The following is an 18,874-nucleotide window of genomic DNA, read 5'->3' as shown; positions in this document are numbered from 1 at the left end:
CAACGTCTGGAAAGGAAGAACGAATGGTCTGTAGACTGAGACGATATACTTGGTTTCACTTACAACTAAATATTAAGGTTTTTTTTTTTTAAAGCATGTTGCTCGCGACTTTCAGTATGCCCTCATATTATAATGAAAGCGATACGCTTATAATTCCTTTTCCAAGACTTCCCAGTTGAAATTGGGTCTAACTATATACCACAAGTCATTTCATTTGAATTTGCAATTTGACCTTGATGATCACGCTGACATTGTTTTTTCAATATTTTATAGAATAATTCACATTACAGGTTATTCAAAAGATTTTTTCCAGTAGTTATCTCCTCTAAAAACTCACATGCTGCATCTCAGAAGCCAACTAGTAAGTTTCATTGCTATTATTACAAGTGCAACTACCAAAATCCGATAGTACCTGAATTTCTCTTTCATTAGAAATGAATGAAAAACTGAGAAAAATGGATGTTTTGAAAGTAAAACGTAGACAAATTCACCAGTATTCAGAAGATGCGGTCTACAATGGACTGAGCAGAATTAGTCGGTGGGTCAGTGGGACAGTATGAGTGACGGTGAGTGTGGGTCGCAGCGGATCAAGTCTTGTTAACCTACGATAAACTGACCCACTCACAAATCTTGAGCCATTTGTCCCACTGACCCACCGACCCAATGTTCCACTCCATCTATGATTTTAACATATCTCATTCCATTTAAAAGACGAAACATACATCCATACAATTTTTCTCGATTGCGAAGGTTGGTTTGGTACATATACTAGTTGAGAGGTCATTTCCACTCACAGTGAAAGATTGATATGATTAAAAATCCCATCTTGTTCTGGGTACAATCAACCGTCCGAAGTTATTAGAAACGCTGTCCAGCCCCCGAAACTGTGATTTCGTCAAATATTTCAGCAATTTATGACATTGTCGGTTTCAGGTCTCTAGGCCCTAATCCTGTAAAAATAGGGACGAAATTGGATGTAAACATCGTTAGGAGCATCAGTATGCATCCCAACGACCGAGAAAATTATGGATAACACACTAAGATCAGTCGCTTTCCATTAATTTTACATGTCCCATATCCCAACTTTATTTTCTTGGGACACTTTACTACCACAATATTTTCTCCCTATATTGAAAGAAATACAGGGTACTGCAGCGTTTATAATAGGATATTAAAAACACACCATCAGGCAGTAACTGTAATTTATTTATTATCTCTTATGTCAATTAACAGTTAAAGGTATGCCATTTACTAATGTGTAAGTCATTGTTCATTGACTGGATTACTTTTTGAATATGACACCTGTCAAATGTTGCCCTCTGCACAACACATTCATCTAGGCGGCGTTGGAAGCTTCATAACTCGTTCCATAACTCGTTGTAACGTATTCCCTGAGACATTGCCGACGGCAGTTCCGATATGATACTTCAACTCAGGAATGGTGACACAACGTGTTCGGAACACTTCGTGGTTCAGGTAGCCAACAAAGGAAAAAGTCTGCACATAAAAGATCAGGTGAGCGATGCGGCCAGGAAATGTCACCAAAACGGGAAATTACTCTACCTTGAAATGTCTGTCACAAGAAAACTATGCAAATTCTGGCTGTATGCAAGGTCGCTCCGTCTTGTTGAAACCATAATTGTTCTACATCCACATCGACCATACCTAATTGGGGAAGAACGAAGTCTTGCAACATCTTTAGGTAGCGTTCACAGGTGACAGTACAGCCACACCGGTGTCATCCTCAAAAAAGTAAGGGCCAATAATCCCAAAAGAAGCAACTTCATATGTGACTGTGACACGAGAACTGTGCAAGGACTTGATGTGCAGTTCATGCGGGTTTCCATCACTCCAATAACTCATATTCTGTTTATTCACTGAACCACACAACTCGAAATGAGCTTCATCTGACATCAGGATGGTGTGCAGCATTTGTGGACTTTGGCGAAGGAGATCGCGCATGGTTAAGCAGAATGTTACTCGTGAAACCCAATCGCGAGGCCTAATTTCCTGAACAAGCTGCAGCTTATGTGGGTGAAAATGGAGATCTTCATGCAATATTTTCCTGAATGAGCGATAGGACAAATGCACAGTTTGCGAACGACGACTAGCAGATCTTTTTGGGCTCCGCAATATTGCAGCACGAACATTTTCCACGGCTTCTGGTGTCCGCACAGTTCTTTCATTTCTTCCCGGATTCCCATTTCGAACAGAACCTGTTGTTCGAAATGCACGTACCCACCTCACAATGGTCCGTCCATCTGGAACTTTCCCATGACGTCCCAAGTTAAAATGTTGCCGAAATAGACGCTCGGTAGCGATAACAGAGTCGTTATTCTTGAAATAACTTTCAACAGCAAAGGCACGATGTTGTGCACTCCACCGCTCCATATCACTGTCACACTCAAAATGGCAGCTCATTAGTACACAAATGCGGCATGAGCTGGCGCATTCATGCAGTACGTCATTGTACTACGCAAGTCAAATTACGCTATGAACGCTGCCGCACCCTGTATGTCTTACGCGTTTCGTAAAAGTTGATCCAGACACTCTTGAGTTACACTGGAATATACACAATATTTAGCATCGCCTGTCCGAGCAACGTCTTCGATACTACTCCTGTAAATTTGAAATCAAGCTTATACGTTCGTTCAGAAATGTTGCTATTTTTTTCGGTAATCCCGAAACTATGGACTCTACAGTAATATAAGTTTTGATTGATTGTACCTATATGTATGTTACTCCCTTCGAGACCCTCCTTTATATATGTGTTAGGGGATCCTAATCCTACTGGAAGTTAAACTTAAAGGTCATCCAAACTGTCTCAATGAACTTGTGGACCCCAAAACCCATGGATTTGACACTAGCACTGGTCATTTTCAATTCTTTTCACACGTCACAATTCCAACACTTCAGGGTGCTAATGGCAGCTTAACTTGCATGGCATTTGCAATCTCACTCTTTATTTAAACGACCCCCAAAAGTATGGATTCAGCACTAATATTGCTCTGTTTTACCATATTGATGCCATCTCTTCTCATTCCTCCTAGTAGGACAAAGAGGGTATTATCAACGCTGGGGCTGAATTTGGTTTTAAATGTCATCATAACTGCTACCAGTTAACTTAGCGACGCTGATAATTTATGATTTTAGACTTAGGTCGATTTCTATACTTTACGTCCCTAAGTAAAACCCTTGGTGCTAATGGGAGATTAATTGGAGTTAAGGGGAATTTCGAAGCTCTGAATTAATAAACTGGAATATTTTCTGGTGTATCCTCCAAAAAAGCGATGACCTTACCATGATTTGTATCCTCGCGCTTAACTTCCTCAGCTAAGTAATCTACTCATCTTTCGTTAAGAGAATCCTAGAATCAGATGCACTAACATTTTTATTCGAAATTTTGTGATTACGATTCAAAAATACAATTCATTCAAGGTATCTGCAGCTGTGGTAACATATGGAATAGTAAACTGACTATATTAGATTAAAACCAGTCATTCTGCTAGCTTTGTGCAATTACTTGTTGTTTTTGAAAAAGGTTATTCCTTTTGAGTCGGTATGGAAAAAGATTATTGATTCAACATAAAATAATAGAAAAACTGTAGAGCATGAAGCAGTGATAATTCTAGATATAATGATACAAGTCCTTCTCGCCGGAATCCATTGATCTTGATCAAAAGGCTGTCAGGACGAGATCACAATCGGGAACAACTGCTGCAGTTTTTCCTTGTTATGAAGCCACTCTTTTCTGGTAATCAATGAGAATGTATGAAGGTCGTGATTATGTTTATACTTGAAATAAGTTGGAAAGTACAGCATATCTGTTTTACGAGCTTTGAATATCTACTATTGTTCGTCATTCCAATAGATTTCCACATTATTATCTTTGGTCCTTCTGGGTTTTCGCGATTTGGATGAAGTACTTCATATAACGGCGAAGAAATGAACAGCTCCGAGGTCACTTTTCTTCTCCATATGGGGGCGGTTCTAATTTCTAATGATATCCAATATCCAATCAGAGATTAACTTTTCTAAAATCTTGCAATTTGTGTTCCTCAACTGAACACTAGCAACTAAATATTGTTTGACATTCCTCATAATTTGTTGAAATAAAAATTGTTCAAATATTTTTGCTGGTGAACATAAGATTGCTATAGATTGATAATTTTTAAATATTTTACTATCTCCATATTTCGAAGCAATAATAGTCGAGTTGTTTTTCATAAAGTATGGAAACAAATAAATATTTTTCAGTCGCAATAAATATAGTCCATAATGGATTCAGAAGTATTTCAGAGCATGCCTTAAATATAAAAGGAGGTAATATATCATGTCCATCAGCCTGTCTTGGTTGATTTGTTTTATAACTATTCTATATTTACTAAAATATACACTATTTAAAGTTAAACTATAGGAAAAGAACATATTATTACTGAAAGGTCTGTCCATAGTATTAGGAGGAATTTCATACAAAGATTCAAAGAACTGGACATAACCGTCAGCTATACTGTTACCAGTTTCCAATATGTTATTTTGATATTTTAGTATTCTATTATTATATCTCACTTTTCTCTTTCTATTTCGAACAAAATCTTTAGAGAAGAGGATATCATAACTAACGTTATTTCGATTTGTCTTACAAAATCAGATTATTTAAAATTTATCATTTTCTTTAATTTTCTCGCGATCTCTGCAACAAACATTTATTGCATTTTGAAAGGTTTGATTTTTCATTAATATTCTTTTTAATTTTATTTTATCTATAATATTCTTTGTAAACCAACATTGATACCTCTTTTGAGCATGTATCATCTTCCTCGGAACAGTTACATCAAGTATTGATTTCAAAATCTGATAATAAGTTACAAACTCTTCCATTACATTTTTTCTCTACATTACCTCTCTCTCTCTTTCTCTTTCTCTCTCTCTACATTACCTTTTTCTCTACATTAAGTTTCCTCTACATTACCAGATGTACTTGCAATGTTAAAGTTAGCTTTAGTTAGGAGTTTATATAATTGCATAAAACGAGCAAAATTTAAAACTATTGCATAGAATATAGTCATTTCATAAATTCAATTACTCCTTATTGTTTATTTTCTATACTTAAGCGACAATGATGTTTGTCTGGTTTTAAAAATGGGATGTTTTCATGGAGGATATTAATAGTTTTTTCAAAGTTTGGTAAAACTAAGTCAAGATTTCTATAATTATACTTTGTAATGTAATTAACTGAGTAGTAACCAAAAGTATTCAAAACTTCTGACAGTACCTTGCAACTAGGACCTCCTGTAATAAGATCATAGAATCAGTGGTTAAAATTAAATTAAAATCGCCTATTATAAATACATTCTCATTAAACCATTTATAAATTATTTCAAATTAATTATATGAAGACGTGTATCTTCAATTTTTAGATGATAGACCAAACTATATTCCAAAAATGTAATATATTTAGTGATTTAAAAACGTTTTGACAGAGATAAATTTATTTTCATTATCCAGCTCAATTCTATAAGAGACAATACCGTGTTTTACTGCAATTAGTACTCCATTACTTCTTTTATGTAATCTATTAGTACTACAAACGTTATAAGAATTATAAGAATGATGTACACGTAATAAGACGTTGTAAGATGTTATTCATTATTCATGACACTATGATGCAACCAAATTTCTGTTAATACAATAGTGTTATATTCGCAAGCCAAACTATTCAGATAAGACTCATTAAACTATTCAGATATTAACAGTCATGCAATTGTGATAAGTGATAACCCAACTATTATATATATGTATATAACATCTTTAATACTTTAAAGACGAGTATATTTCCATCATTCCTTTTTTTTTTTTTACTTTTATTGCAATTGCATTATTCACCCAAAAATAAGCATTACCCTTTCCCTATTTAACTTTCCTAGCCGGTTTGATAATAACATTTCAATATGGAGATAGGCTTTGATTTATATACATGGGTTGGTCTTTACTTGAGTCAACGTGAATTGCGTTCAAATGTCTTTTGTCTTTCCGTTTTCGTAATAATTTTTCTCTATCAACCCTCCTAATTAACAACAGTATCACTTTCATTCTGGTTGGTTTCTGGCTCAACCTATAACATGCATTACCTGCGTCTAGTTTTACATCCAAATCCAAAGTATGACCCATATTTTTCTACAATTTCATAAGTATTTTCATTCTGTGACTGTAGATTTTCATATATTATAATAGTATTTATTATATCAATCTACGTCATCAATTAATAAGAGTTTCATTTAAACCATTTTTTAAAAGTTGATTTTCTTCGTTTAATTCATCAATTTTAACAAGACGCCAAATTATTGTTTCAGTTTTAGTGTTAATTATAGCTGTAGTGATTTTTACAGTTCACGTCCAGCCTTTATATTTTAATCATTTTCTCCAAGAGATCCTGAAGCAATTGTTATTTCTCTCTCAAAGATGGAGTATTGGGATATTGAGCAATGTCAGCATACAAAGTACTGTATCAGTTTTCTGATTATTTTTTAGACCTACATGATTGATTCATAGATTTCATATATTCAGTATCAGTATTGGTTAATTTTGTATATTTCAAATGGAAAATCATAAGACTGAGCAAAGAAATTTGGATGATTCCTGTCTTGTTATCGAATTTTTACGTTCATTACACGCACTTATTTTAAGGTAGTGTCTTGTCTGTTATACAATTACCGACAACATTGTGAAGTCAGAACGCACTCCAAATATATTAACTTCTGCTGGCAAATTATTAGTACCTACGAATCATTTATTTACATTTCAATTACACCTGAAAAGCAGCATGCTTTTAATATTTAAAAGTGAGTTAGAATAAGGAAATGAAGTATTACGTACAGTATATCAAACAAATCTCTTTTACTTACAAGGGATATATACGAATCATGACAGCTTGATATTTACGAAAATTGGTGCCCTAACTAATTGTGGAACGCTAATCATCGTGGTGATAGTTACTCAGTGCAGAAATACCGTGTTTTCACGTTACGTATAATACATATATCATAAAGTGACCGAGTGAGGCTGTGCCGACTTATACTCTTAAAACGCCGGGAAAAGACAGAAAATAAAAAAATGTGAGCAGGTAACCTGATACCTAGGTTAGGGGGAAACATGAACAAGAACACAGCAGTAGTATCGCACAAGCAGTGTTGCCACCCCAACAGAAACTTCTAATTTTTCAAATAGAACGTATATCATTTTATGGTATTAAAATAATTTAATAAAACGTGAAAGAAAATAAGGCAACGGCGAATTATTAGTGTTGTCAAATAAGGGAGATACGAGGCTCTAAAGCTGAAAAGTTATGAGTCTCGTACAGAGAAACGAACAAATGTACAACAAGACTGCATAAAAAAAAAAATATATATAGAAGGGAGTAAATGCACAGCATGCACAGCATCCAGTGACAAACAATTCCAATGATTTGTGAGAGGAATCGATATCTCGAGCCGTTCACAAGAGCTATAAAACAAACGGTTTGGGATTGCAATACTGCATAAAATCCTGAATGCCTTCCAAACCACAGAAACAACGGCGTAGAGCCTGAAAAGATTCAGCACTGAGTGACTGTCACCACGATGATTACCGAACGTATGCGAAGATGGCCCCCCGACTTTATAAAATTGAAACAATGACTAGGTCATTTGTTTGTACTACGTTTGTACCGTTTGTACCGAAAATATTTTCGTTTTTACCATTTCCTTGTAGGGTTACTTGAGAGTTCAACTGGGGGGAAGCTATAATGGTGCCAAGATAGCCCCACGTATCACAGCACAAAACATTGAAATGCACCATTGGAAAGTAAATCATTTGTACCGTTTGTACCGAAAAAAGATTTGTTTGTACCCTGATAATTTTCGAGAAAGAGGTGATGACATTTGGGGGGCTATCTTGGCGACAAGGTAGACCCCGTAGTGTCTATTTTTCCATGCCCATTGGTAAGTATTATGTGTTTATTTATTTGAATTTATTTGTTTTTAGAATTCTGGTGGTGCATATCCAAATTTAAAAAAAATAACTTGTCGGAAATACCTCAACATTAAAATTGACGTGGCGAGTGGGAAAACAGTGTGAGTCCCAAATAAGCCATTTTGAGGTAAAGGCAAAAATAACACTAAAGATGTTGGGAAAATAGTGTGTGTCCAAAATAAGCCATTTTGAGGTACAGCAAAACTAACACTAAAGATGTAGAACTACAAGTTGTAATGAAGAGTAGTACAATTTCGAAGACCTCGCAAGTTATAGCAAATGCTATAATGTCGACTGTACATTTGTGGAGTTAAAAAAGGAAAGTTGTTTCTTCAAATATCTCAAAATGCGTTTTGTGGACTAGTAGTGTTTATCTACTCACCGATTCAATTAAATATTTTCTATTTCTGACCTGTAAATACCGTATTCTTCAACAATGGCCTACTTGCTTTTGTCTATAAAAGTGGCATACTTCACGAAACACTAATGTAACATATATAAACAGTTGATTTCTTCAGTTGGTGTAAAGCTGAAACGTGGAAGGACGCTGTTTAGGTGAGTAAACATTTCATTTTTTTGTTTCTTTGTTTAAGATTATTTCTATCAACCCAGTTTCTTTGTGAATTTGTAGACACCTTGTTATTCTTTGTTATTCCATTTACTTGCGGAAAATGGCAGAAATAGAGAAAATTTAATTCAATCGGTGAGTGGAAAAAAACTACTAGTCCACAAAACGCATTTTTAGATATTTGAAGAAAGAACTTTTGTTTGTTAATGCCACAAATATACAGTCGACATTATAGCATTCTGGTGTAACGTGCGATTTCTTGCAAATTGTACTGTTCTGCACTACAACTTGTAGTTCTACATCTTTAGTGTTATTTTTGCTTTACCTCAAAATGGCTTATTTTGGACTCACACTGTTTTCCCACCCGCCACGTCAATTTTACCGTTGAGTTATTTCCGACAAGTTCTTTTTTAAAAATTTGGTATGCACAACCAGAATTCTAAAAACAAATAAATTCAAATGAATAAACACAATACTTACTAATGGGCATGGAAAAAAATAGACATTACATGGTCTATCTTGGCGCCAAGATAGCCCCCAAATGTCATAATTTCTTTCTCGAAAATTATCAGGATACAAACAAATTTTTTTTCAGTACAAAGGGTACAAATGATTTACTTTAGAATGGTATATTTCAATTTTTTGTGCTGTGATACGGGGGGGCTATCTTGGCGCCAAGATATCCCCCTCCAAATATCATCCTCTCTTTCTCGAAAACTATCACGGTACAAACAAAACTTTTTTCGGTACAAAAACGGTACAAACGATTGGCTTTGAATGGTGTATTTCAATTTTTTGTGCTGTGATACGCGGTGCTATATTGGTGCTAAGATAGCTCCCTTAGTTGACCTCGCAAGTAACTCTATAAGGAAAATGGAACAAACGAAAATATTTTCGGTACAAACGAATAACTTAGTCATTGTTTCAATTTTCTTAAGTCGGGCGGCTATCTTGCCAGTCGTAATAGTGATCTACAATTAGTGACGGTACTTATTTTCATAAATATCTAGCTGTCACGATTCGCATACGTCCGTTGTTAGTGTTTATAGTAATTCATTTCACTTTTAGAGCACAACACAAAACCATCACATTTAAATAAAAACTTCGGAACACATACAATACCGTGTTACCTTTGAATATTTCTTTGTAGACATATTTATCTATGCAAATGTGAATAAAATTATTTCTTACTGCTACTTTGAAAAAGCATTACACCACACTGGTCCTGCTGTATATAGAGAAAGAAAACGCATGTACAATATACATTCAAAGCACAATGAAAAATATATCTGACTTTAGTTAATTCAGAGTTGTAAGTTAATCTTATATATCGAAGATTGTCATTGGTATTTAAGTGCAAGAATTGTACTCCAAATAAGCATATTATTGAACCAATTAGTCTGTTTTTCGTAGATATAGCACGAGTATAAAATTAAAAGTATTTAATAATTTTTATACTTACACCACTCCAGTAATCAAATCGTAGATACTGCAAAATCTCTATTAGAAAATTTATACATTTTAAATGATATTTAATAGGTATTACATACCTCAGTCCTGTTGAATTACGACGTGTCTTCTATTATAATGAAGTATAATACATTCAATTCAATCTAATGTTATCATGTACGTTTATACACATTTTATTATTATCACATCAGAAATAATAGACTTACACTTTTGTTTATGACACGGAAGCAATACAAAAGATCTCGGTAGGTAATATCCCATAACATTTATACTAAAGTGCATAACGTTCCATATCGTGATTTAAACAAGACATTATAAACATAGAAGTGCTTATATATGTCTAAAACTATGAAACGCAACTTTCTATTCTCAAAATGAAAATATCCTAACATTTTCGTTTAACTTTCTTCGAAAACATGATGGTACTACCACATACAGAATTAAAAATGATATTGTGTTTTCCAGTTACGAAAGAGTAGCATTTAACGCTATTTAGTTTTTTCTTTTGCTCTTAAATGAATGTTTTCTAAACACAACGTATGGCGTGGAGCGCAATCAAGAAATAAAGCAATTACAATTCAGCTGCGCATCAATGAAAATATTAAAAAAATTGCATCATGCACATCTTCAATGTTTATATCCTTACCGTAGTTACATATGTATGTTATTCGCAAGATAAGAAATAATAACTCTTTTCTTTTTTCTTATGGTTGGTTTAAGGAAACACTTTATGTTCGCATGAAAATCGAAAGGTTGCAAGTAGCTTTATAATTAAACTTTGTTCATTACTAGAAAAATATATACAATACTCATAAAACGACATTTGCAAAATATAAAATATTTTTAAGATTTCTTTGCACCTCAAGTTTAGAAAGGTGCAAAGGATATGCAGGATATGTGGTATTATAAACTGTTCAGTGACCTACATAACCTCAAATCTTCTTGCATATACTCAAAGTAATTTTGTTTCTCACTTTTAGAAATACTCTTACAGAAAGAAGACATTAAAATAATGACTTAATTTTACATTGTGATCACGTAACGCAGCAAGAAACTAAAGTAAATATTTAATTTTCAGTTACTCTTTATATTTATTTACGAAAGGAAGCTACTAGACATTTACTGTGACATTTCGTAAAATGTAACAAGAAAAAATATGATTATGCTGAGCATATGTCTGAGACTGAGCAGGAATTTGCTATTTCATGAGAAGTTATCGTCACCAAATAACACGAGAGGGAATAATAAAACTGCAGAAAGTAGCTTTCACTGAGAAAGAAACAGATAATAATTTAGTAACTGTGAAGTGCAGTAGATCATTGAAACCTTAGATTCAAACACCATACATGAAATACTACAATATGATACCGGAAACAACGAAGAAACGAGTTCTAATATCAACAATAATGTCACTTGATAGAAAAATCCTTACTTCCACTAAAGTGACATCAACTATTGATAGCCCCCTTGACATGTCAGCCTGAATTACATTTTCATTACAAGGATGTGTGGCCGTCACAGACTGCTGTACATGCTCTGCAATGAGTTTCCATGCTACTCACAAGGCTGGAAATGATATTTTGTGGTATGGAGCTCTATTCTTTACTAGGCTATTGACAACTGTTGCATGGTTCTTAGTGTACCTGATTGTTCATAAAACGTCTCTTCAAAGCACTCCTTAAGTGCTTAAAGGATCCAAGTACTGGAAACAAGAAGGCCAATCCATTTAAGATATATTGTCTTGTCCCAAGAGCTGAGCGACCTGATATGTTCGATACGGTCACGCGTTATCGTCCATAAATATTAAATCGTTTAAAATTGTACCTCTGTAAAGATGAACGGCGGATAGGTGCAAATGTATACAACTAATAACGTTATCCAGTGAGTATACTCTGTTTAAAAATGTAGAGGTCTTTATGTCCATGCAAAATTATGCTCATGCCCACACAACAACAATGCACCACAAAATAGATTAGGTTTGTAAATGTTGATAGGCTATTTCTATGTTTTCCCCTTTTGCCAGAAGGGTGCATATGGAGAATTATCATTCAGATTCAGTCTACTCTCATCCGATAACAGAACCACATCATTTCTACTGCCAGTTCTGAAGTTGTTGGTACCGCTGAAAACAATGACGCTGATGTGCCGATGTCAACGGAAAACAATGTGTTGTTATCGGCAAAAGAAATTACTTCCATACAGGTGATAATCCATTATAATGCGTAGGTTATGAGGGTTTTCATCAGTGTTGGGCAAATTTCAATTGAATTAACAATTAACAATTAATCTGTAAATTTAATTGTTAATTGGAATTAACAATTGAAGTAAGTAATGGTTAATTGTTAATTTCAGTTGGACATTAATAAAGGAGAATCAATTGTAATTAATCAATCGATTGAAAGTAATTGCAATGGAAAGTAATTGCAATTCAATTCAGTCATTCAATTGCAATTGAAATTAATTGGAAATTAATTCAATTGCAATTGATTTCCACAGAAATTACTTTCAATTGATTGATCAATTGCAATTTATTTTCACTGATTAATTTTCAACACTGTAGTTCAGAGAGGGCGGGGAGCAATGAAAACTTTAGCCACGACCATTTGACCCACCACCCAATGTGATCCACGACCCAACATGACCCACTCTGATCCACCACCTACCATGAACTACTCTCACCCACTGTGACCCACAGACCCACCAAAACCCATTGTCATCAACTCTGACTCATGATTCACGCCCTCTTCTCTACTGACTAAAGAGTTTAAACTTGTAATAAAACAAGGCTATGAAATTATCACTCTTCGGAGTTTGCATTTCTACGATCAATCGGTCAAGCACCGCTCTATTACAATACCGGTGGATCTGACTTTTCTTATATAAATAAAATAAAGAGTTTGCTTGTGTGTCTGTCTGTCTATCTGTGTGCGGCCTGTGGACCTGACGAGTGGACCGAAAGTTTTCAAAATTTGTTCACGGGTAGCTTGGTCACAGTCTAGGCCCCAGATCAAGACGTAGAGGTTTTTCAAATTTCGAACTAGAGGGGTCTCAGGGGGACGCTTACCAGGACCGGCCTGAGGACCAAACAAGTTGACCGAGAGTTACACAAATTTTCGTCAAAGATACCTTGGTCCAGAAAGATTTTTGACAAAATTCGAACCACGGGGTCTCAGGGGGACGTTTACCAGGACATGTAAACGTAGTAGAAAAAGACCGATTTCATAGTTTTCGCGGTCGCTGTGATCAATGGTAAAACTCCAAAAGCATTAACTTCGAAATTCACCCTATTCGACTGCGGGCCGTGGGTCAACGGGGAGGGGGGATACCGAAAGGTAAAAGTAATCCAAAATGACCGATATTAGTGTCAAATCCATAGTCTTCGCGGCCGCTGAGATCAATTGTGACACTATCATTGGCGATGACTTTCAAATTCATTCACCATTGTATGCGAGCCTTGGATCACCAGAGGGGGGGAATTCGATGTAAAAATAATCGAAAATGACCGATATTAATGTCAAATCCATAGTTTTCTGAGTCTCTGAGCTCAATGGTGATACTTTCATTGGCGATGATTTTCAAATTCAGCCACCGCTGTATGCGGGCCGGGAGAAACCGGGGGTGGCGATTGCGAGACGTAAAAAATAATAGGAAATGACCGATATTAGTGTCAAATCCATATTTTTCGCTGTCGCTGAGATGAATGGTGATACTCCTACAAGCATTGACTTCCAAATACAGCCCCCAATCCAAAAGGACCGATATTAATGTCAAATCCATAGTTTTCGCGGTTGGTGAGACCAATGGTGACACTACCATTGATTCTACTTTCAAATTCATTGTATGAGGGCTTGGGTCACCAAAGAGGGGTATTCCGAGACATGTAAAAATAATCGAAAATTTGACCAATATTAATGTCAAATTAGTAGCTTTTGGGGTCGCTGATCTCAATGCTGAAGCTCAAGACCGCATTTACTTTCACATTTAACCCCCACCAGCTAAGGAACGGGGGCATTATGAAGGGGACCATGAGATATGTACAAACAATCCACAATGACCGATATTAGTGTCAAATCCATAGTTTTCGTGGTCGCTGAGATTATAGTGATACCTTCATTAGCGGTGATTTTCAAATTCAGCCAGCATTGTATGCGAAGCAGGAGTCACCGGGGGCGGAGAATTGCAAGACATGTAAAAATAATGGAAAATGACCGATACTAGTGTCAAATCCATAGTTTTCGCTGTCGCTGAGATGAATGACGATACTACCACAGTCGTTAACTTCCAAATACAACCCTCATCTGCTGCGGGCCAGAGGCGTTTTTTTTTTTTTTTTTTTTTTTTTTTTACAAAATTGGAACCAGAGGATCCTAAGGGCTTTTACCGGGATATGCAAAAGTGTTAGAAAATGCCAGATCTTAATGTCACATGCATATTTTTCGCGGTATCGGCTTGTGGCCAGAGGCGATTTTTTCACATTTCGAACCAAGCAGGTCTCAGGGAGCGTTTACCGGGACATGTAAAAGTGTGGAAAATGGCCAATATTTGTGTCGAATCCATATTTATCGGGGTTGCTAAGATGTATATTGACATTCCCGGTAGCGTTTACGTTCAAATTCAACCCCCATTGGCCTTCCCAATGAAAACGCATGTAAGTTGTTGGATATGTATTCACACAAAATATATCAAAGTTTAGAAACGTTTCTATTTGTTCTTCGGTTGTTCAGTTTGCTTAGATTGCTATTTTATCTGATCCGCGCGAAGAACGGGCATAACAGCTAGTACGAAATGGAAAAGTGTTTTTCATGGACCAAATTACAATGAATTCAATTATATAGATAGTTGTTATAATTATCATTGATAATTATTTCCTTGTTGAAATATAGACACTTTTCAGTGGAAAAAAGAATAAAATTTGAAAGTCCCAAAATCAAGGTAAAGTAAACCAACATAAAGGAAAAAAATATAAAATTTTCCATATAATTAAGCGTACCGTACAGACTTAAAATTTCCATGTAATTAAGCTTACAATACAAATTTTGTATCTCTTTTTCTCACAACTTTCTCACCGACCCGCGCTTGACTAATAGCTCCCCCGTTCAGCTCGTTCTAACTCGTTTCCAAATCATAATCTCATTATACTAGAGAGCGAAAGCCATGAGAAATGTAAGCAGTAATGTGGAATACTTTTAGTGGTGCTCACGACAGGGTTGCATTTTGTCTCATACTTTTAGTGCATCTCGAGGGGTACTGTTAGTGAATCTTGTCTCATCTCGATAGCGAAATGACTATAGATTTTTATAACGAGACAGCGTCAAGTGCCGTGAGCACCGGCATCATTAACTTGTTCCATCACCAACGAATTTCGAGGTGGTTTCATTTGCATTGCTTTGTGCCATTTTGTACGCCTATTCTCACTTTTTGTCCGTCAGCACAAGTGGGCCAAAATGGGCCTAAAATGGCGGAACAAGTTAATGCTGTTCCGCCAAAAAACGAATTTCGAGGTCGTTTCTTTCACATCATTATGTGCCGCTTTGTGTGAATACTTCCACGTTTTGTGCGTCATGGGAAGTGGGTTAAAATGGGTGTCCAAGGTGAGACGAAAATGACTCACTGTTCCGCCACCAACAAATTTCGAGCTCGTTTCTTTCGCATCGTTTATCGCCACTTTCTTGCCGTTATGTACGCGTATTTTCATGTTTTTTGCGTCACTGGAAGTGGGTCAAAATTGGCCTCGAAAGTGGGACGAAAATGACAAACTGCTCTACCACTATCTGATTTCGAGGTCGTTCCTTTCGAATCGACTAGTGCCTGTTTTATGCCGTTTCGTGCCCCTATTTCGACGTTTTGTGAATCAATTCTATTGGGTCAAAATGAACATTCAATGTGGGAAGAAAAATGACCAACTGTCCCACCAGAATCGAATTTCGAGGTCATTTCTTTCGCATTGTTTAGTGCGTGTTTTGTACCGTTTCTGTATATATTTTCGCGTTTTGTGCACCACCGAATGTGGGTCAAAGAGGACCTACAAATATGTCAGAAAACGACATATTCATCCCAACTTTCAAGGCTCATTTTCCCACTTCCACAAAGAAACACAAATCACTCACAAAAATGTAAAGGAGACGACCTCGACATTCGATGGTGACTTTACAGCATTAACTTATTCCGCTATACTTGTAGGCAATTTTGACCCAGTTTAGTTGTCGCAATAAAGTGGAAATAGGCGCACAAAATGGTACAAAACAGGCACTATACGATGCGTAAGAAACGACCTCCAAGTTCGATAGTGGCGTAACAATGGCTCCTTTTCCTTACACCTAGATAGACCATTTTGACACATTTCCGGTGATGCTCAAAACGTGAAAGTGGGCGAACAAAACGGTACAAAATACGCAGTAAACGATGTGAAGTAAACGTCCTCCAAATTCGTTGGTGGTAGAACAGAATTAACTCGTTTCGTTATAGTCGGGTTCATTTCAACCTGCTCCCTGTGACGCACAAAACGTACAAAACAGGCACTAAACGATGCAAAAGAAGAGACCTCGAAACTCCATAGTGTCGGAAAATTGGGTCATTTTCGTCACACTGTGTAGGCAATTCTGACACATTTCTTGTGACGCAAAAAAACGTGGAAATAGGGACACGAAACGGCACAAACAGGCACTAGTCAATGTGTTAGGAACGACCTCGAAATTCGGTAATGGCGGAGCAGTGAGTCATTTAACTCCCACTTTGAAGGCCCGTTTAACTCACTTGCGGTAACGCACAAGACGAGGAAATAGTCACAGAAAACTTTAGAAAAATACTCACTAAACGATGCGAAAGAGACGATCTAGAAATTCGATAGTAGCGGAACAGTGAGTCATTTTCTTCACATTTTTGAGGCCCATTATGACACACTTCTGGTACCGCACAAAACGTGGAAATTGGGGGCACGAAACGGCACGAAACATTCCCTAGTGGATGCGAAAGGGACGACCTCGAAATTCGGCATTGGCTAAGCAGTGGGTCATTTTCGTCCCACCTTTGAGGCTCATTTTGACACACCTTCAGTGACGCACAAAACGTCGAAATAGGGGCACAAAAGGTTACGCGATGTGAAATCAACAACCTGGAAGTTCGATAGTGGCGTAACTCTTGGTCATTTTCGTCCCATCTTTGAAGCCCATTTTAACCCACTTCTGGTGATGCACAAAACGTGAAAATACGCGCTTAAAACGGCAAGAAACTGACACTAAATGATGCGAAAGAAGTTACCTTATATGTCCCATCCTAAAGGTTTCCTCATCAGTGTAAATGCAAATGTTATTATTGAACTAGGAAACCCCATTTCTTTTTGTAAAAATTGCAGTTTCTTAAAAGACTATACTATGGGTGTGTATCCTCCTTACCAGAAGAAAAGGAGAAAAATTATCTAAATTTAGCGCACGCACATACTATGTTGTATTTTTTTACGCATTGAAAAAGCGGACATTATGTTGAATTTAAGAAAGCGTGAAAAAAAGAAACACTTGCAATTATAATCTTATGTTCGTTAGAGAATTCCGTTTAAAAATTAGGTATTTCACGGTGTGATTACTGAATATCTAATTAATATATAATCTTTCTAGCTCATAATCTTGACACTATGTATAAGTAAAAAGTTAGACGTACAGTATGAATGCTTCTAAAACAATGATAAGATTCAACACTTTTTAAATAAGAATGCAATCAATGTATAGGCTATATTCATTCCATTTCATTGATACATAGTCTTTTGCCGCGAGAAAGTTATACTGTAAAGAGCATGGAGCCGATTCTCTTACATTATGGAAGCAGTTTTACACATCGACTTGATGAACTCAGCGAATCACAGTGGTCCCCTGATCACAGTGGTTATGTTAGATTTCGGGCCAAGGAATTGAGGCTTCAAAAATGGGATCCCGAAATTTCAAAGACTGGTCCCTTAAATTTGCTTACTAAGAATGGTGTAGATAGACGACGGTGGTTGCGTTTGAAATGTCCGAATCTGCTGAAAACAGCAGTGATGTAAGAAATCATTACCTGGCCCAGAAATGGAGTCTAAAAATTTTGGGCTCGGCTTCCTTTTATTACTCTATTGAACATGTAGTATTTGGACACGTGTAGTGGTGTTCACAATGTACGCATCCCTTTGCAATCCGTGATATTAAAGATAGGGTTCTGGACTGAGGAAACTCCAAGTGTCCACTCTACTTCCCTATTAAATATGGAATGTTGGACGAGAGTGGTGGCATTAAAAGATCTGGGTACCTGAACAAGCGGTGATGTCAGAAATCGGACCCTTCCCTCGAAGCTTCAGAACTGAGGGCCCGAAATTTTCGGCTGGGTCCCTTCTATTTCTGCCTTAAACATACAATTGTTGGAAACGTGTATTAATATTAGAAAGGTAAGGGTCTCGTGAGCACAGTGTGTTATCAGAAGTTCTAACCTGGTTCCGAGTCATAGAAATTGAATCCTAAAGTTTTCCGATCAGTTTCCTTTCATTCATCTTTCCAAGGTGGAGTTTTTAAATGCAAGTTGTGCCTCGGGGAAGTTACGGATCCCGTGAGTACAACGGTGATGTCAGAAATCAGCCTATTTCAGAAGGCCAAGAAATGAGTTGCGAAATGTCTTTGGATCGGAGCTCTCCAACTCGTCTATTGAACATTGACTTTTTGGGCTAGAGAGCAGGAGTTGAAATGGTCCGGATGCCCTAAATGCAACGGTGATGTCAGTAATCGGGCCTGAGCCCTGAGGCACAAGAAATAGGTTTCGATGATTTCAGTTTGGTTCAATGACAGCTAACATCAATTATGGGCAAACCAA

At 36.5% G+C, this 18,874-nt stretch overlaps 1 protein-coding gene across 2 annotated transcripts in view; it reads right to left on the bottom strand.

Moving 5' to 3' along the window:
- LOC145691914 (uncharacterized) overlaps positions 1–10,184 on the bottom strand; it is a 183,657-nt gene extending 173,473 nt beyond the window's left edge. For both annotated transcript variants that reach the window (XM_081767221.1, XM_081767220.1), the window contains exons 1-2: positions 10,129–10,184; positions 5,276–5,292 (exon numbers count right to left, since the gene is read on the bottom strand). The gene's annotated coding sequence lies outside the window, so the exon portion shown is untranslated. The remainder of the gene's footprint in view (positions 1–5,275; positions 5,293–10,128) is intronic.
- Between the last annotated feature and the right edge of the window lie 8,690 nt (positions 10,185–18,874).

This window comes from Thermobia domestica, chromosome 8 (assembly GCF_964235325.1).
Source record: "Thermobia domestica chromosome 8, izTheDome1.hap1.1, whole genome shotgun sequence".
Classification (NCBI taxonomy): domain Eukaryota; kingdom Metazoa; phylum Arthropoda; class Insecta; order Zygentoma; family Lepismatidae; genus Thermobia; species Thermobia domestica.
Note: the sequence above shows the minus strand (reverse complement) of the source record. Positions and strands in the feature narration are given on the sequence as shown.